The sequence below is a fragment of the Lynx rufus genome, unplaced genomic scaffold (genome assembly GCF_022079265.1).
Source record: "Lynx rufus isolate CCGP_SWC_20201006 ecotype Redwood Valley unplaced genomic scaffold, mLynRuf1.p SCAF_5, whole genome shotgun sequence".
Taxonomy (NCBI): Eukaryota; Metazoa; Chordata; class Mammalia; order Carnivora; family Felidae; genus Lynx; species Lynx rufus.
In genome coordinates, this window is record NW_025814867.1 from 40,791,459 (window position 1) to 40,811,449 (window position 19,991).

The following is a 19,991-nucleotide window of genomic DNA, read 5'->3' on the forward strand; positions in this document are numbered from 1 at the left end:
TACTGCTGTGCACCCAATGCCAGCTACCTCTTACTATTATCACACTATCATTATTTCACCTAAAAGAGTCAAAAACCAAATTGGAAACTGGGAACAAAGAGACATTAAAGAAAGTATTTATAGTAGAAACACTTGGAATTATTAAGAGAGTGTAAAGATTATATCCATAGCAATACTTATTATTTCATATGTATACATATTGATGTCCCCAAAACAGGCAATAAACCAGAAATTGACATGTAATAGAGAAGGTAATTACTAATATCCTAATTATTATCAAAATTTAATGGACTAGGGCTCATGGTTAAAAAAGAAAGAGCAGGAACAATATAATGACAGATAATTATAATTGAAGAAATCTGGAGACAAATTCCATTACCAAATTTTTTAGCAATTGATTTTCTGGAAATAAATTCTCTTTCTGGTACTTGGTAGAAAGGGAGGTAATAAGAATTTTATGAGGATTATTGGCCAAAAAAGTGGAAGTTGGCATAAAAAAAGCAGTTAGTAATATTACTTTTGATTCCCTCCATCCTTTGGAAGAAATAGATCTACTAGAAAGGAAGGAAAAGCAAAATGATAAAATTAAAATTGTTTAGAAGTATCAAATAGGCAATTTGGGATAAAATAAGGATGAAAACAAAAGGAAAGGGAAAGAGAATGGATAATACTGTGGAAATATTCTAAAGACTTAGAAGCCAAATGGAACAGACCAGCAAATATATTTCTCTAGAACATCAAACTGACCTGAATGTAAGATATAGTTGTGGTGGGGAATTTCAAGTCCCAAGCCATCTGCTGGGAGCCTAAGTCTGCTTAATTCCAAGCATCTGATAAATAGTTAATGAATTCAGTACTTGACCTGATGAAAATGGCTTTCCACAATGTTGGAATAGTTGAAATATGACTGCGAACTTGTCAAGGGAGCTGTGTAAATCAGCATTATCCAAACAGGGCATCCTATCATCAAAACTAAAATTGCGTGAATATGAGTATCATTCCTCTTAATTTTCTCTTTATTGGTAGACCTCTTAGAAGAATGTGCATGCAAATACATACAACTTGCATTATGTATAATAAATTGTAAAAATAAATGTAATTGTGATTTCATAAATAACAGTTCAATAAGAGTAGCAATGGGGAAAAACATATTGGAATTCTCTCTGAAATAGTCTGTCAAAGGACAAAAAAATGTTATACAAATGACCATTTATTCATTTAATAAGAATATATTAATTAATATTTAATAAGAATATAATAATGAAACTGGACCACTATAGTACATCATACATGAAAATTAACTAAAAATGGATTAAAGACTTGAACATATGACCTGAAACCATAAAACTCCTAGAAGAAAACATAGGTGGTAAGCTCCTTGAAAGATCTTGGTGATGATTTTTTTAATATGACACCAAAAGCAAAAGCAAAAGAAATGCAAAAACAAACATGGGGTATGATATCAAACTAAAAATCTTCTGCACAGCAAAGGAAACTATCAACAAGATGAAAAGACAACCTACTCAATGGGAGAAACTATTTTCAAATCATATATCTGGTAAGAGGTTAATATCCAAAATATATAAAGAACAGATACAACTCAATAGCAAAACAAAATAAAACAAAAACAATCCAAAGTGGGCAGAAGATCTGAATAAACGTTTTTCCAAAAGAAGACATAAAAAGATGGCCAACAAGCACATTAAAAGATGCTCAACATTACTAATCATCATGACTAAATCTCACCTGAGAAAGTAATTGAAGCTTGTGTGTGTGTGTGTGTGTGTGTGTGTGTGTGTACGGATGTGTGTATACCAAGAGAGAGGAGATTGACGGAAACCATGATGATTCTCAAGGTTCTCAAACTTGTGGTCTCAGGTACTTTACACTTTGCAAACAAACAAACAAACAACATAAAAAACACACAAAAAAACAGTATGTGTGTTCTACTTATTCCATATTTGAAGTTTAGACTAAGAAATTTATTTAAAATAACAATAATAAATCATTACTAATTAATATTAATAACATACTTTCATCAAAATAACTGTATTTTCCAAGACAAAAATAAAAGGTGAGAAATAGGCAAAGCAATCATAAGAACAAAACTGGAGGCATCACACTTTCTGATTTAAAGCTAGAGTAATCAAATAGCATGGCATGGCATAAAAACAGACACATAGACCAATAGAACAGAATCGAGAGCCCAGAAATAAACCTATACATATATAACCAACTAATATTTGACAAGGAATCCCTTAATAGTCAGTGGAGTAATAGTTTCTTTAATAAGTGGTGCTGGGAGGGGCACCTGTGTGGCTCAGTCAGTTAAGCATCCAACTCTTGATTTCGGCTGATGTCATGATCTCACAATCTGTGAGATCGAGCCCCTAGTGGGGCTCTGTGCTGACAGCATGGGGCCTGCTTGGAATTCTCTCTCCCTCTCTTTCTGTCCCTCCCCTGCTGGTGTTCTCTCTCCCTCCCTTCCTCTCTCTCTCTCTCTCTCTCTCAAAATAAGTAAATAAAATTTAAAAAAAATAAGTGGTGCTCGGAAAACTGGATATGCACTTGCAAAAGAATGAAACTGAAATCCCTATCTTACACCACTCACTGGTATTAACTCAAAATGAATTGAAGTCTTAAATATAAGACCTGAAGCCATAACACTCCTAGAAGAAAACAAGGAAAAATCTTGAAATTGGTTTTCACAATGATTTTTTGGATACGACACCTGAAGTATAAGCAACGAAAGCAAAAATCAACAAGTGGGACCACATCAAACTAAAAAAGCTTTTGTATAGCAAAAGAAATGATCAATACAATGAAAAGGCAACCTATAGAATCAATAAAAACACCTGCAAACCACATATTTGATAAGGGGTTAATATCCAAAATCACTAATTATCAAGGAAATGCAAATCAAAACCATAATAAGATATCACCTGCCACCTGTTAGAACAGTTATTATCAAAAAGACAAGACATAACAATTGCTGGAGAGAGTATGGAGAAAAAGGAACACTCATTCACTGTTGGTGGGTGCATAAATTGGTACACTGTGGAAAACAGTTCCTCAAAAAAATTAGAAGTAAAACTACCATGGGGCATTTGGGTGGTTCATTCGGTTGAGCGTCCAACTCTTGATTTTGGCTTAGGTCATAATCTCATATTCCATGAGATCAAGTCCAGTGACTCCCAGGCTCACAGTGCAAGATCTGCTTGGGATTTCTCTCTCTCTCTCTCTCTCTCTCTCACTCGCTCTCCCGCTCTCCCGCTCTCCTGCTGCCCCTCCCCTGCTCACCTTCTCTCTCTCTCTCAAAATAAAGAAATAAAGTTAAAAAACATAAAAGAAAGAGAACTACCACTTGATCCAGCAAATTCTACTTCTGAGTGTGTATCTGAAGGAAACCAAATCATTGCTGAGAGATCTGCACTCCCATGTTCATAGCAACATTATTGACAATAGCTTAGACAAGGCAACAACTTAAGTGACCATAGATGAGTGAATGGATAAAGAAAAACTGATATGTGTGTGTATGTATATATACATATATATACACACATATGTACATATGTATACGTATACATATGTACATATACATATAAAGTAGAATATTATTCAGCCATACAAAAGAGGAAATCCTGCCATTAGTGATGATCTGGATGAACTTTGAGGGCATCATTTTAAGTGAAATAAATCAAACAAAAGACAAATGCTGTATGATCTAACCTGTGCATGGAATAAAAAAAAAAATGGAGAACAGATTGATAATTGCCAGAGAGGGGACATGGGGAGTGGGGGAAAGGGCTGAAGGTGGTCAAAAGGTAAAACTTTCAGTTATAAGATTCAGGGATTCTGGGAATGTAATGTACAGCATGGTCACTACAGTTAACACTACTGAATTGTATATATGATAATTTCTAAGAGAAGAGATCTTAAAAGTTCTCATCAGAGAAACAATATATTACAACTATGTGAAGCGATGGATGTCTTAACTAAACTTACTGTGGTCATTTCACAATATGTACATACATTACATACATCAAATCATTCTGTGGTACACCTTAAGCTTACACAATAATATGTCAATTATATCTCAATAAAACTGGAAAATAGAAATTTCCTTGATAAGTTTAGTGATTTCTGAAATGAAAAAAAAAATCTTTGTTAGATTTTGCAACAATGACCATCTTAATTTCTAATACATATTTGATTTTTCACAATGAATTAAAATATATGTTTTAAGGAAAAAAAAGAAGAGTGGCATTATTTTAAAGCTTTGGAAACATCTTTTAACTCTTTTAACTCATCTTAAAACCATCTTTTAACTTTTAACAGGAGACCGCTTGATTATTATATCTGCTTCTGCATTCAAACTTTTGCTATAATAGGTTTGGTTGAAGAATATTAAGAAAACCCACCTCAAAAACATGAATTTGCAACAGGGGTAAGTATTTTTAATAACCTTCCCAGGTAATTGTAGATATTTTTGATAGTATATCAACCACTGGCAAGCAATAATTTTTTAAAGTTGTTTGCAGTGGGGAACCTGCAATCATGTGAAGGAAACTTCAGATTCTGTTACATTACAATCTATTGATCTATCGTGCATTTTAATGGATTTTTACCCCATGCCTGATTTTGTAACATGCTTTGTTCATTTGGTAAATATTACTTCACTGTGGTATGCAGATCTTTCAAATTTTACACATTTCATCATGTAATATGTTTTTAACTGTTTATTTATTTTATTTTTGAGAGACAGAGAGGGCAGGGGAGGGGCAGAGAGAAAGTGAATCCCAAGCAGTCTCTGCATTGTCAGCACAGAGCACAACGCAGGGCTTGAACTCACAAACCATGAGATCATGACCTGAGCCAAAATCAAGAGTTGGATGTTCAACTGATGAGCCACCCAGGAGCCCCTCGTTATGTAATATTTTTTTAATATCACACTTGTTAACAGCATCAGGAATCTAATCAGAAAAGTCAGTATGAGAAAGCTGTAAAGCTTGCAGTGCTAGGAGCAAGTTTCCTAAAATCCTAATTTTCACTTCAAAGTTCAAATGTTCTCACTGGCAACAAATAGTTGTTTTCCTTTAAGTGACTGGCTTAAATGATTCATTAAAAGAAAAGAAAAAAGTCTGGGAAATACTCAAATCTGAATAAGTACAGTTTGACAGACTTTCTTTCAAATCAAAGCAATATTTCATGAAAAGCAAAGCAGCCAAATGACTAGCTAGTTGAGGCCCCCACTCAAGTAATCACCCAAGTTACTTCCTTATGCAATAGAAGAACTTTCTGGGCATTTCCCATTTGGTCACGAAATATTAGAAGGACATATGCTCAAAAGCTGAGATTCAGTAAAATTAAAAGTTGCTACCACTTTATCCAGGATACTCCTAAAGGAAACTAGCTTTTCCTTTTTAATGGAAGTTGTGTGACGGTAAAGAACACAGTACCCTCTGGAACACTCCGCTGCCACCGTCTTGGTTCATGCTGAGGTGCCAGCACTTTCATATGCCATTGCCTTGTGCTCGATCAGTGCCAATGTCAATACAGCGAAAAGGGCAAATCATGTTTTAGTATTATTATGAAAATAGGTTTCGCCTCATGGACCTTCTGAATAGGTCTGAGGGATTGCTAGGGGTCCACCACACTTTGAGGATTGTCCTTTAGAGCTGCAAATGAGCATCACCTGGGGAACTTCAAAACCTACCGGCATTCTGGCTCCACTCCAGATTCACCAAATTGGTGTCTGGGATGGGGCCTGGCATGGGTATATTTTAAATCAGATAATTCTAATGTAACCTGGACAAGAACAAGAACAAGTTAAGAGACCAGCAAAAGAGAGTGGGGAATAATCCATTCCTTTCTGGAAAACGAAAACAGAGTACTTTGCGAAACTGCAGAATCTAATGACCTACTGCAGACTTTAGAGCACTTTGAATCTTTTCTTTGATTCTTACCCTTAAAAGCTTGACGTATTTCCATATATTTTTTGAATGCAGAAATTTTTTTATGGTGTGTGGAAGACTTGGAGCGAGGAATTCTACAAAATGTTTAACAAAATACAAAAACGGTTGTTAAGCATTCGACAATACAGAGGGCTATACGTAAATAATTATTAAGAGAGTCTCAGGGTCCACCAAAGTTAATGTTTCTATATTTTTCTTACTTACAAAAGTATAGCAGCTTTTCAATGTTACCCAAAATTTCTTAAATTGTTTCATTTCTCTAACCATCAGGTTCACCTTCTGTAAAATAAGAAGTTAGACTGATTCATCATAGAGCCTATGGGAGCATCACTTGTTTGGGCTTATGCATATGGTGAATTGGGTCACTGACCACATAGCGCGGCACTGGGAGAGCCATCAAATCATTTCCGCCACTCTCCACAAATCCAAATTATAATCCGTCAAGTATCTGCTCATTGTGTGACCTCTATCCATTTGATTTAAGATTTAAAGTAGAGTTTACCTTTAAAAATTTTTTTTTTTTCTGGGACACCAGGGTGGCTCAGTTGGTTAAGCGTCCCAGTCTTGATTTCAGCTCAGTTTAAGATTTCATGGTTTGTAGTTTGTGAGAGAGAACCCCGTGGTGGGGCTCTGCACTGACAGAACGGAGCCTGCTTGGGATTCTCTCTTTCCCTCTCTCTGCCCCTCTCTCTCTCTCTCTCTCTTTCAAAATAAATAAATAAAAATTTAAAACATAAAAATATTTTTTCTCAGTAATGCTAAAGTGTGGGGGCATATATTTATCCTCAACAATGAGCAAATCAGAAGCTTCCTCAGCGGAAGCTAAACTAGTCTCATGGAATGAAATCCACATGCATTGTGACAGGTGATCCCTTCCCAGACATCTAGGCCTTTCTCTGTACCAGGCACTCTGTTACATGTGGAATTACTGAATCAGAACTCTCTTTCTCTCCATCTTCTCTCTTCTGTCACCCTCTATATTTTAGCTTAGAGAGTTTGCATTTAATTTCATCATAGGGCTTCCTTTGTGTGGGAAGTACAAATCGAAAAGTATCTGAGCCAGAATTTACTAATCATTTAGAGATCATTCAAATGTGACACATAATGATCAATTAAGATGGCATTTAGTGCAACATACAGTACAAATTTTCAGTCAGTACAGCATCCTAATAATATAGGGAACATGTAATTTGAAATCAAACCATTGTTATTTACCCTGATTTAAAAAAATACACTTTAGATGGGGGTGATTAATATCGTATAGTTACAACCCTTAAACATATTTTCAATGATTCCCTCTTTGAACTGTCATTTTGTATTTGTCAAAAATTTTAAAAATCTATAGCATCTATCAACACATCTTTAGTTTCTTTCTTCTCACTTCTATTGGAAATCTCTTGAATAAATGGACTTGGTCCCCCATTTGCTTCCCAAATACACTAGGTGCGTTCTTCTACTCAAGTGTTTCTATAATACCCAATTAGCCCATAAACAATTGGAAAATAGGGAAACCATGTAGTATCATATGAAAACTACAATAATCCATATGAATACAGGAAGACAAAATGGGAAGTAATAGAGTTAAATTTTGAATAGAAAAGGAGAGATCCCTTTCAATGTAATTTAAGGAAATTTAAACTGATTTCCTACCCCCAGGTTTCCCTTTCCAGGGAGGTGTGTGTGTGTGATGCTGGGATCAAGGAAGGCTGAACTTCCTTCTGTACCCACCTCAACTGCACTCCACTGTTCAGTTCTCTATATCTCATAGGCTCAGTATCCCCAGGTCAGTATTTCTACTCTGTTGATTTTATATAGATTAATATCCTAAAAAGTAGTCCTTAGCCATTCTGATCTTTCTGCCTGGACTATCCAAATTATTTCCAAAACTACAATTATTATTAATTTTTTGGTAGTGCTTTCTTTATAGTTACATAGGTATTGAAATGTTTGCCCTTCCCCTTTTTCTAAGATGTTCTATTATCTTTACTGGAAGATTTACAAAATGCATGGGTTTTCGTGTTCCTATGAATCATGGTATGGAAAAATCTCCTACACTTGTCTGGAAATAAATGGTGAATATAGGTTAATCTATATTTGATTTTTCTTAGATAATTTATAATTAAACTTTCAAAAGTATTTCCTTAAGTCATTTAGTCATCATGATGCAGCACCATTTAAAAGTTATTACAATAACGTATGTGTTCTAATCAACTTATTTTTAGGAGCATTCTCTATATTTTTTAATTTTTTTATGTTTATTCATTTTTGAGAGAGAGAGAGAGAGAGAGAGAGTGATGGAAGAGGGGCAGAAAGAGAGGGAGACCCAGAATCCAAAGCAGTTTCTAGGCTCTGAGCTGTCAGCACAGAGCCCCACGCAAGGCTCAAACCCACGGACCATGAGATCATGATCTGAGCCGAAGGTGGATGCTTAACTGACTGAACCACTCAGGTATTCTGGAGCATTCTATATTATTACTTAGGATAAAATTCTGGTTTGATGTTAGTCTTTGTGGTATTAATATTTCTCCATTGAAAAACACTAAAAATATCATGCTGAACACTAATCAAAAATAAAAAGCTATTCTGTATTCAACACAGTATCAGTCTTTTTATACATGTTATTTATTAAATTAAAATCTAGTTAGAGTTTCAACCCTGGTGAGATAGCCATTAGTTTTCATTATTTTATTAAAGAAAATATGTCTAAATATAACTCCTTCTTATGAAAATGTCCTGTTCCATTTGTGCAAAAACATTTACAAAAAAAGAAATTTTCATGTTTCTAGTGTGGATGAAACTATTCTACTAGACAGTCATGAGTGTTCTCAAGGTTCTTTTTTCTCCAAGAGAAGTCGAAAACATCTACATATTGTAATTGTTCAGCCTCTTTCCCTTCTTTAAAAAAGCAGAAAAAAGGAGAGAAGTAGAAAGGTTGATTGTGCTATTTAAAAAAAAAACCTTCAAAATCTGTGCTTAGAGAAAGCATGTATGATGCGTCTGTGAGAAAAATAAATGGATTTTAATGGAGATACCAACACTGAAGTTATGAAAGGACTCCTTATAGAGGTTTACTGAACATATTACATCAATTTTTAAACTACTCATGGAAGAGAAGAAATATTGCATCCATTTGCTAAAGCCACCTTGCAGGTTGGTCTTGGCCAAGACAGTGAAGTATGCCAATTATACTCTCCACTTAAAAAAAAAAAAAAAGTGAAATCTATCACGTATCTAAGAAATTAAATGATTTGCAGCAGATGAGATAGCACATCTGTCCTGCCTATGTAGAAACACTTCAACTGCCTTTCTGACAGACAGATCACATGTCCCAGATCGAGTGATTGGGACCCAGACTGCTAGCTGTGTGCAACAAACTTAGGCATTTCAGAAATCCTGAAATGAAAAATTTTGAACATTCTAACATATCTGGGATCATCGATGCTCTCCCATGATTGTTGTTGTTGAGTTGCTACATAATTGTCATTACTGTTCATATGCAAAATTGGTCATATTTTTATTGCTTCAATTTAGTTTCATGTGTTGAGATTAATTGCCATTTACAATGACTTCTTTGTTGACGTCCAAAAGCTTTATTTTCATACCATCTGTAATGATTAAGGAAGTGCCAGCATCTAAACTTTTAGAAAGTGCCAGTGGCTTAGAAGACAATCTGAGAGCCCAAAATTGAGCATTCTTCAATGCATGTAGTACTACAAACGCTTGTGAAGACACAGAAGAGAAAATGTGCAGAAAAACTATATATGAGTAACAAATCATATGTCATACTTTAATTGGCAACATTTTCTTCTTTCTTAGCATGAACAATAATGGAGTGTCTTAGCAATGACAGCATAAGATTCAAAAAATATAAGATTTTTGAGGAGAAGAATAACAACCTGAAGTATCAATGGGTTTTCAACAACATCTGAAATGTCTAAAGGATTTCACTGAATATGTAATAAAACCCTGACAATTTTGATCATCATGGCCTATGCAGCTGGCAATAAAACAATAGTGTCCTATGGCTTTTCCCAGGGTTTTTTCTGCAAATAACAAGAATGAGATGAATCTTTGGCATCATACAACTCCCAGATTCCTGACCGAGAAAATATTTTAGTGTTTAAATGTCAAAACCATCTCTCATTGACAACTTAAAAGAAGGTCCCTGCTGAACTTTCTGAAAAACAGCTCAAGCAATATACTTCGTATGGTTTCTCAAGTTGAACTAGGAAAACCCGTAGGTAATACCGCATGGTGGTAACAAACTTTAATGAGCATTTTATTGGGTCTGTGCATGGAATCAAGATCTAAACTGACAAATTCTCTGATAGACATCAAGAATCTTGAGATTTATAAACGGTGGATTATTACATTGTACACCTGAAACTGATGTAATGGTATATGTCTATTATACTTTAAATTTTAAAAAAAAAGAAGAATTTTGAGATTTAGATACTGACACATCTTTTTCTGTGACTACCCCACAAAAACAGTGTGGCCCTCACCCAAAATTTGTCTCAATATAGAGAACGATGGTATCATGCACTTACCAAGAGGGTATAAAACTAGAGAAAACATTGCTATTGCTCTCAAGCAGTCTGAAAGTGGTTTAAGAGGGTAAGAAAGGAGACTATATTGGGATATTTATGGGGGCTAGGGATGGGACTGACCTGAGTTCTCCTGTGCATGGTTTGGACTTCCTGCCTGCACCAAAGGAGGGGGCACCCGGGCCTATTTACTAGCTCTCTGGGATGTGGGGCAGAAGAGGAAATAGAGGTGAGGCAAAAGATGTCAACAAACACCAAAACATGGACTCAAATTTCTTCACCCTTTACATCTTAAATACTCAGACCAAACTGACACCAAACCCTTCAGTCTGACTAGTAATACTTTACCTGTGGATCACTACTGTCCATTTCTTCCTTCCTTGGCTTACAGGTTTTATAGATGCCCATTCTATCAGTCAGAGTCCAGTTAAGAAATCAAAGATAACAGCAGGTAGCTCAACAGAAGGAATTTAATATAAGTAACTAGTTACAAAAGTGTTGGAATCACTGAGAAGTCAATCTACAGTTGGTGGAAAACCCAGAAATTAGAAAAACCACAGAGATGGAACCATGTCAGAAGCTACCCTGAGGAAGTGAGAACTAGAGAGGTGATATTGTCTATTCTGGAGCTAGAACCAGGCAGGACACAGCCACTGCCAGAGACCCCAACATAAACAAAGAACAAATTTAGTAGGACACATTAACTGCAGTTAGTTAAGACCATGCTCTAGTTCCATTCTGGTTTCCCCATTGTCACATTTCTCTCATGTCAGGTGACATGCAAGTAGCTACCAGAATTTGGACCCAACTAAGGGACAGTAGGATTGGAGAAACAATTAAAGAGTTCTCGGTGAGATATAGCGTATGGCTTGCAGTCACTTTCATGTAAAGTTATTGCTGGCCGTCCTGGTATAAGTTTGACCTCAAGAAAGCCCTCTATTGTCCACCATGTGTATCTATCTATTTTCTGATAGGATGAAGAACTGCACTATAATTTGAAAGTATCCGAGGGTGCCCAGCACCAAGTATGTGGGTGATGGAAGAGAAATTGCATTTGCGATGTAGGGAGACAAAAGCTACTTTGAGAAAATCTTCTAACAGTCAATCATAAAATTCTACGACAATACTTAGGTTGCTAAAACCCCCCCAAAAAAGTTTTCTTTTTTTAGGGGTATACTTTATGCAGTGTATATATAATTATAAATTCGTGATACATTTTTATAAAAATCATGCAAAGTAGAAAGAGTGAGAATTCCTGTGTGCTCAACACATCAATCCATAGGAGTACTATGAATAGCCAAAATGCCTGCATGTGAAATCATAGGTTTTATGCATCTCAACTATAAATAATATAAGAACAAGTTTTGATCAGCGATGCTAGAGGAAAGACTACATAATCTTGTACTCTGTTAAGATAAAATATTACAAAATTATTTTTATATAAAGAAGTGATTAAAGAGTTTACAGTAAAAAATATTCAAAAAACTATGAGGTATAGCAATAAGTTAATGAAAAATTTTGTGATGTTTATCTTGGTTTTTTGATGTTTGTGACATTTGCCAACTGTTTAAAATCATTTACATGTAGTGATTTTTTCTTCTCATTCTAAGTAAATATTCAGTCTTAAATCTAACTTGTATATGTAATTTAATATTCTTTTTCTAGAAGAGGACTCAAAAAATTTTGGCCTCAACAGAGTTGGCCCCAACAAATTTTGATCCTCTCTGACAGAAGAGAAATCCCTGATTTCTATCTTCTTTTTGCCGTCAGTCTCTCCCCAGTGCTTCCCATTGACTGAATCTAGCTGTGGGTTGGGCAGTAAGGGAGCCTGGGAAAAGCAGATTGCAGGGGTCAGCTCCCTGAGAAACAGCCCAATGCTGGAGAAGAGTAAGGAGAGCAGTGGTGAATTCAAGAGCAAAAGACTACGGCCAAAACCAGTCATTCATTGCCAACCATATTTAGAAAATAGCCTCCTCTCTCCCACTCTCTCTCTCCTGGCATTGAGTGTAGGAATTCAACACCAGAATTTCCCATTTTCTTTCTTAAATTTCTATACCAATGCACAAGTTCAATTTCTAGATATGTTCAGGGTGGACTGATCCATTTCATTAATTCCTTTTGGCAAAGCCTAAATGCTACTGAAAAAAAAAGAATAGGAAGAAGAACAGGGCAAGGTCCTACATTCATCTTTGCATATAACCCTCTTAAGCACCAATGTGAATCCAATCTATATATAAAAAAAAAAGCTGGATATCCAATGCTTTCCTCAGTTATAACAACCCTTAATTTAAAACAAAAAAATCATAGATAGCTAAGCTTCAAAAGAACTAAATTTTTTTTAAATAAGTTTAATAAATTCTAGGCCTCTTGTACACATTTATAATATCTTACAGGTAATAAAAAGAATCTCTTCGGGACAAAAGGCTGTTCTATTTAATTTTATTGCTTTCAAGTGTGTTTAGAGATGGTCAGGGAATATATGACCTCATTTGCTTTCAGTTACATATTTAAACTAATACCAGAAAAATAAGTTAAAAAGATGTTTTACTACCAAAGTATACATATGTCTGTGTTAAACTTACCACTTTAAACACTGGTGGTTATGAACAACTAAGTGGGAAGGGTTTATTGTAAAATAACATTGGTTTTAAGAAATGAAATTAAAGAGTCCTCTAAAATAGCATTCCTTCATGAATGAAAATGATTAATACCATAAGTAAAATTCTAGCTTCTCGTGAATTATATTTAAAATTATGACTCTATATGTCCTCAACAAAAAAGAATTTTAAATGTCGGGTACAAAGAATGAAAGATACCAGTATTTTTAATAATGTTTAATTTAAATGTGATTTCAAATGTGAACAGCACTATGATACATAAAAGATTCATTCATTATATATTTAGAAACACATACGTTACTCTCCACAATGTGCTATGCATTGTGTATGAATATATTTATTCTTTAAGGAGATCATACTATAATTAGTTTTTTTGTTGTTGTTGTTGTTTTTTTTTTTTTAATTTTTTTTTTCAACATTTATTTATTTTTGGGACAGAGAGAGACAGAGCATGAACGGGGGAGGGGCAGAGAGAGAGGGAGACACAGAATCGGAAGCAGGCTCCAGGCTCTGAGCCATCAGCCCAGAGCCCGACGCGGGGCTCGAACTCACGGACCGCGAGATCGTGACCTGGCTGAAGTCGGACGCTTAACCGACTGCGCCACCCAGGCGCCCCTGTTGTTGTTGTTTTTATTTTACAATCAGCAAAGCCAATAAGATTAACTAATTGTCCCCAATTCATAGAACTACTAAGTAATAGACTTGAAAATAAAAAAAAATAGTATTTCCTTTTTTTTTCCTATATACTATTATGTAGAGTAAGCATTAACAACTGTATATCTGTTATATAAATACAAGTTGTTCCTTTTAGGGAATGTCATTAAAATCATACTTTACTTTTTTAATCCTCCAAAAAGCAACAAACTTGACTACAGTGTTTACATAGTCCTCAATCATCTCCCCCAGGGGCTGTACTTATGCACTGGGGAGGACACATACCTTGTTTGTGGGATTTAAGTATGGGTTTCAGAGGCCTCAATCCTGTCTTCATTTGTCATTACCTGACATGTTCTCCGAACTTGTCTTTTTACAGTTTAAGTTTATTTCTTTATTTTGAGAGAAAGAGAAAGAGTGTGTGTGTGCCTATGAGTTGGGGAGGGCAGAGAGAGAGGGAGACAGAGTCCCAAGCAGGCTCTGTGCTGTCAGTGAGATTCCATGAGGAGCTTGATCTCACGAACTGTGAGATCATGACCTGAGCTGAAACCAAGAGAACAAGAGTCTGTCCAAGAGTTGGATGCTTAACCAACTGAGCCACCCAGGTACCTGTAAATTTTTATTTTTAATTCATTTTCTCCAAATCAATTCTTCTAACCACTTGTACCAGAATTACTCAAAGACCCAAGCAATTAGGCAAGGGAAAAAAAAAAAAGGCATGCAGACTGCAAAAGAGAAGGTAAAATTACCTATATTTGCAGATGACATGATCCTATAATATAAAAATCATAAGTAATCCACTAGAAAACAATTAGAACTAATAAGTGAATTCAGCAAGGTTGCAGAATACTAGATTGATACACAAAAATCACATATCTCTGTATACTAGCAATGATCATTCCAAAAGTGATATTAACAATTTTGTGTGTGTGTGTGTGAGAGAGAGAGCAAGTGAGCACAAGCCAGAGAAAGGGGCAGAGGGAGAGAGAGAATCTCAAGCAGGCTCCACACTGATCATGGAGCCCAACACACATCTTGATCTCACAACCATGAGATCATGACCTGAGCCAAAACCAAGAATCAGACACTCAACCAACTGAGCCACCCAGGTGCCCCAAGAAAAAGTTTCTCTTTATAAAACCATCAAAATAATAAAATATTAATTATAAATTTAATAAAAGATATACAGGAATTGGACACTGAAATCTACAAAAAATTACTGATAGAAATTAAAGAAGATATAAGTAAATGGAAAAACATTGTATATTCACCGATTACAAAACTTGATAAAATGGTATTATTCCCCATACTAATCTATAGATTCAAAACAATTCCTATCGAAATCCCAACTAGCTTTATTGCAGAAATTGACTAATTGATCCTAAACTTTATATGGAACTGGGAAGAACTCAAACTAGCCAAAACAATCTTGAAAAAGAAGAATAAAGTTAGAGGACACACATTCCCCAATTTCAAAAGTTAAACCAGATCTACAGAAATCAAGAGTATATAGCATTGGCTGGCATAAGAATAAACAGAGATTAATGGAAAAGATTGAGAGTCACAAAAGACAGTCTTACATTTGTGGCCAGTTGACTTTCAACCTAAAAGGTGTCAAGACATTTCAAAAGAGAAAGAATAACTTTTTAACAAAGAGTCCTGAGACAGTTATATATTCACATGCAAACAAATGAATTTGGACCTTTACCATACACCATATATAAAAATTAAGTCAAAATGGATCATAGAAACAATATAAAAGCTAAATTTTTAAGAAGTACAAGAGTAAATCATGATCTCGGGTTAGGCAACAGTTTCTGAGATATAACACCAAAAACACAGGCAATAAGAGATAAAATAGATAAACCATAGCAAAATTAAAAACTTTTGTGCTTCAATAGCCAACATCAAGGAAAAGTGAAAAGACAATGCACAAATAATGAGAGAAAATATCTGTGAATCATATATCTGATAAGAAACTTGCATTCAAAGTATGTAAAGAACACTTACAACTTAATACTAAGAGCAAGAAATTAAAACCCGGGCAAAGGATTTGAATAGACATTTTTCCAAAGAAAATATACAAATGCCCAAAAGCTCTCAAGGAGATGCTCAAGGTCTTTAGTCATTAAGGAATTCAAATTAAAAGCACAATGTGATATCACTTTACATCCACCAGAAGAGCTTTTTTTTTTTTTTTAAGAAAATGGATAATTGCACACATTTGTGAGGATGCAAACCCTCATACCTGCCATTAGGAATGTAAATGATATAGCTGCTTTTGAAAAATAACTCAGCAGCTCTTCAGTAAGTTAAACATAGAGTTACCATATGACTCAGCAATACCACTTTTAGGTTTATACCCAAGAAAAATGAAAACATACATCCAAATAAAAATTTGTACATGTATATTTACAATAGCATTATTCATAACAGTCAAAAAGTAGAAACAACTCAAATATCCATCACCTGATGAATGGATTGATTAAATAAGGTAGATCCCTACAAGGGAGTAATTTTTGGTGGGGGGAAAAAAAGGAATGAAATATTGACACATGCTACAACATGAATGAACCTTAAAAACATTATGCTAAATGGAAGAAGCCAGTCACAAAAGACCACATATTGTATGATGTTATTTATATGAACTGTTTAGAGGAGGCAAATCTAGGGAGAAAGAAAGTAGATCCATGGACACACTAGGGGTACAGGGGAATGGGGCGTCATTGCTAATGCATATGAGGTTTCTTTTGAGGGTGGTGAGAATGTTCTAAAGTTGTCTATGGGATGGTTGTGCAATTCTGTGAACATACTAAAAGCAATTGAATTTTACATTTTACATAGGTGAATTATGTCTCAGTAAGACCTTTTTTTTTTTTTTTGATCTTAACAGGAGAAAAAGAGTAACTCTGGGAGCTTGTTTAAAACATAGATTACTTAGGGGCGCCTGGGTGGCTCAGTCGGTTAGGCGGCCGGCTTCGGCTCAGGTCATGATCTCGAGGTCCGTGAGGGCTGTGAGTTCGAGCCCCGCGTCGGGCTCTGTGCTGACAGCTCAGAGCCTGGAGCCCGTTTCACATTCTGTGACTCCCTCTCTCTGACCCTCCCCTGTTCATGCTCTGTCTCTCTCTGTCTCAAAAATAAATAAATGTTAAAAAAAAATTTTTTTTTAAATAAAAAAAAAATAAAACATAGATTACTTATATGTTTTCACTCATATGTGGAGCTTGAGAAACTTAACAGAAGACCATAGGGGAAGAGGAGGGGGGACAAAAATAGTTACACAGAGGGAGGAAGGCAAACCCTAGGAGGATCTTAAATACAGAGAACAAACTGAGGGTTGATGGGGGGGAAGGGGAAGGGGGAGGGGAAAGTGAGTGATGGGCATTGAGGAGGAAACTTGCTGGGATGAGCACTGGGTGTTGTATTTAAGCCAATTCGACAATAAATTATAGTATAAATAAATAAATAAATAAATAAATAAATAAATAAATAAATAAATAAATAAATAACAAAAAATAAAATTTAATAAAATAAAACATAGATTACTTGACCCCACCTCCACACAGCTGAAACAATTTCTAGGAATGCTATCCAAAAATCTGCAATGCTTTTCACAATTTCACCAACTATTTCTGAGGTACCTGGAAATCTTCGAACCCTGCTTTAGACTTCAGAGGTTACTAACATGCAAACACCCCTGAGCATGACTATTCATGCTATTAGCTGTCAATCCACCCTCAGGATCAATGACTGGGTTGAGTTTTGATCTACAATGAATGAGCTTTTTACATAAAAAGAAGGCAACCAATCCTTTTGGGTAGGGAGCATTAAATGAGATTTTGAGTTTGCAGGTTCCACCAGACTAACTTGCCTACTTGACATTACTCCCCCAGGCTAGCCAGAAGCACCAGAAGGGTTAGCATCACAGCCAGAACAGTGGACTTGTGCTGCTCTGTGGCTACTCTAATTTTTAGCAAAGAAAAAAGCAGGAAACAAATGTAACACCAAGGATATAAAAGCTCCATTTTGTGAATGTTCAGATAATACAGAAGAAATAAATCTTCAATGCTATTTTCCACAGATTGCTTTTTATGAGAGATTACTTTATATCATAACACACTGTTGTCAGAAATTCATTAATTTCATATTACTGTTAATTTTTATGTCTTTGCAAAGTACATATGTGATCATCTCTCAATCATCCATGGAGCCTTCTTTAAACATTTTATTAAAATATAAAGTTTAATATATACTGAGAAATTTTTGGTTCACGTAGTGTTTTTAAAACTAATTCCTTTTACAAGTCGTGGCATGTTCCTTCTGACTGTTCCAATCATTTTAATCAGATGATCAACAGAGGCTTGGGTAAATAGCATATTTTAAGTTATAAATTTATATATATATATCTTTTTTTTTCCAGAGAGTAGCAGGAAAAAAGAAACCTCTTGTCATACTGTCAATGTCATTGTTAAATGTCAATGTGACACTTGATAACTAATCTGCAAAAAGTAAATGACTTTACCTTTATTCTCTTGCCATCACAACAGGGCAGACTTCCTCTTAGCTGACCAAATTACCATCCTATTGAAAAAGACTCAGGAATCAATGCATTTGTCAAAGAACCTGAGATAATATTAGGGTCTGTGAAAGCTTTAAAAATATGGCTTAATAATTAATTTAACATTTTGCATATTCAGAAGACTAATTTCTTCTTAGGGTCATTTGAAAAGAATGAGTTTTTAGCACAGCTTCAGCTCACAGCAGGAACATTAGAAGAATTTTAAAGATTCTTATAAAGCTGTCTACATCAAGCTGAGTCCACTTATCATTGACTATTTTAAGTCTAACTGTTAGCTCTTAATTTTATGATTTAACATAAATTTAATTTGGTGTTCTCAGGTTCCTTTCAGGTTTATAAAAGGACATTTCTTGAAGAGAAAAAAATCTGTGCTACTACTTAGCTATTTGCTATATTAATTTGAAATGAAAACCTCCAAAATGTTTTAAAGGTCACTTTAAAATTTGTACTTTGGGACCACTTTTGACATTTTAATGCAGTGATCCTTTTCTTTGTTTTTAGTGAACCTTTGAAAAAAAGGAATATTAACCAGATTCCTATACATAAAGTATTTATCTAAATTTATTCAAGAACCAGAGTCATCAAAACTTAACTAATAACTCCTTAGTAACTAGTAAATAATTAATTTCACTATTTAGAATTTGTACATGTAGACAAAACCAACAATTGTCCTGCTTCGCAAAACTGTGATTGAAGACAGGTTAATTTTGGAATCCAATATGGAATGTTACATAACTATATCTACGTCCTCTAATCCCTGACAACTTCCAAAAAGCTCCTAAGTCAGTGAAATATATTCATTCACATGTCAGCATAAATAAAAATAAATGGGAGGGGTAGGAAATAACATCAAGAAAAGATGAAAAAAGATTTTGCTTAAATCTTAAGTTTTATTTTGACCATACTGGATAAGAAAGGAAAAAGGATTGGTTATTAAGTATTTTGTATACCTTACTCTTTACAATATTGTCAGTATATTTTATTGAAAATGAATGTTAATTTGATACGTAAACCATCTAGACTCTTAATCATTATGAAAAGATATATAATTCTTATTTTCTGAATAATTTGTCTATTTATGTAGTTATATGGATAGGTGTATAATTTTCATGTTTACATGAATAAGTAAATAATGAATGTGATTTATATTTTGCATTGCTCCAGAAAGTATTTTTACTTATTTTTAACTTTGAAAAATTCAAATATGCTTTGAAACAGAGAAGATACTACAATGGGCTTTCATATACATTTTACCAGAGTGAACAATTATCAAGAGATTCCTTCTTGTATCTCCTTCTCTTCTTATCGCTTTCATTGCTGAATTGTTTTAAAGCAAATGGAAGATCTGGCATTTCACTCTCACATAGTTTCATATGCAACTATTTTTAAAAAGGGCCTTATCTTACATCACCTTAACTCCTAACAGAATTATCAATAACCTATGAATGTATTCAACTTTCCCAAATTGCCTCAAAAATGTGTTTTTACAGTTGCTTTATATTAGGATCTAAACAAGATCTACATGTGATATTTGGATGTTATGTTTCTAAAGTCACTGTTAGCCTAAAATAGGGCACATTCCTTCCTTTATTTATCTTTTTCTCTGGCTGTTAAAGAA